Source organism: Chrysochloris asiatica, unplaced genomic scaffold (genome assembly GCF_000296735.1).
Source record: "Chrysochloris asiatica unplaced genomic scaffold, ChrAsi1.0 scaffold00213, whole genome shotgun sequence".
NCBI lineage: Eukaryota > Metazoa > Chordata > Mammalia > Afrosoricida > Chrysochloridae > Chrysochloris > Chrysochloris asiatica.
The window spans coordinates 2,745,887-2,747,353 of record NW_006408731.1 but is presented as its reverse complement, the minus strand read 5'-3'; the positions used below and the strand labels follow the sequence as shown (position 1 = coordinate 2,747,353).

Genomic DNA, 1,467 nt, shown 5'->3' with positions numbered 1-1,467 from the left:
ATACATTGTTTCAACTAAATTAAGGCAAAAAGTGATGGCAGGAGTTGATGTGGACACAGCTAAGACTCAGAATCCTAACCTGATACTTGATACTTTATCACTTAGTTCCTGGTTGTTCACTTTTTGATAACTTCACAAAGGCAATGAGGAGACTTCAGAGGCAGAGGACACCGTAAACAAGTGTCGAACTCCCAACAGTACTGTCGCTTCCTGATCCGAAGCTAGAGAGTGTCCCCCTCAGCATCATGTTTCCAATCAAGCAGAAGATATTTCCAGCAGCTCCGGCAACCGGAGTATTGATAGGTAACAAAGTATTAGAATTGCAGACCAAGGGGTACACGGCTCAGAGGAAAACAAAAGTACTGATAATTTAACAGGTCTTCAGAATGGAACTCAGAAGAAGCTACTGGACATAATAGAAATGCGTGCCAAAACCCAGTGCACCACCGCATCCATTTAGAACAAATGTATCACCTTCACAAGCAAATGATTCATCTAGTCAGTGCCAAAGGAGAGAGTCTATTTCTTCAGAAGACAGGCTGCACAGGGATACAAAGCATCTTGATGACTTCACAGCAGCTCGTCTTCTACCACCACACCATGTGCCCATAACAGTTGCTTTCCATAGAAGAATTGGTAGCACTTCAGAAACAGACTTATAAGGAAATGCAAACCAAGCTCACAGCACAAAAATTCACGGAAAGACTGAATATTAAAATGCAGAGCTATAATCTGGAACCAACTTGACAGCCCATAACAAAAACAACATAATGGGGTGAAAGTATTTTGCATGTAGTAAGGACATGTATTTTGGGGGGCCAAAGGGCAGAATGTCATGGATTAAATTGTGTCCCCCAAAAATCTGTGTCAGCTAGACTGGACTATGATTCTCAATGATTTGGCAATTATGTGATGATCCCCCATGATGTGGCCTGATGTAATAAACCAATAAGAAGATTAAAGGTGGGATACACCTTAATCCAATGTATGGGAAATTCTCAAGGGTGTGGCATACAACACCATTTATCTTGTAAGAGATAAAAGGAAATGGCAGTCAGCAGACAAAGAGGAACCCACTACCACCTCTCTACGCTATAGAGAGAACAACACCACTACTGAGGTAGGCAAACCATAGAACGGTCAATGTTTAAGATGAATAGAGCAGCATTAACCCAAGGACAAAGTTCAAAATGTTGGGAAACAAGGAGAAATGGAAACAAGAACATGGGGAAGTATTGTAATAAGTGATGTTACACTGAGGGGATTGCAATCAATGAGATGAAACCAAGTCTGCATGACGTGTTCAAGGTAAAACTGATGATCTGTCCTGTAAAACGTCAACCAATTCACAATAGAACAGTTAAAAAAGGATAACACTTTGTAACACTTATGCTTAGAGGAGGCTGGGCTTCATGGTTCATGCAGAGAGGCTGTGTAGACCCTTTTCAGCAAAAACACAGAAAACCA

General features: G+C 41.2%; 1 pseudogene; it reads left to right on the top strand.

The window, feature by feature from the left end:
* Positions 1-214: 214 nt before the first annotated feature.
* Positions 215-747, top strand: LOC102827717 (annotated as a pseudogene).
* The last annotated feature ends 720 nt before the right edge of the window (positions 748-1,467 follow it).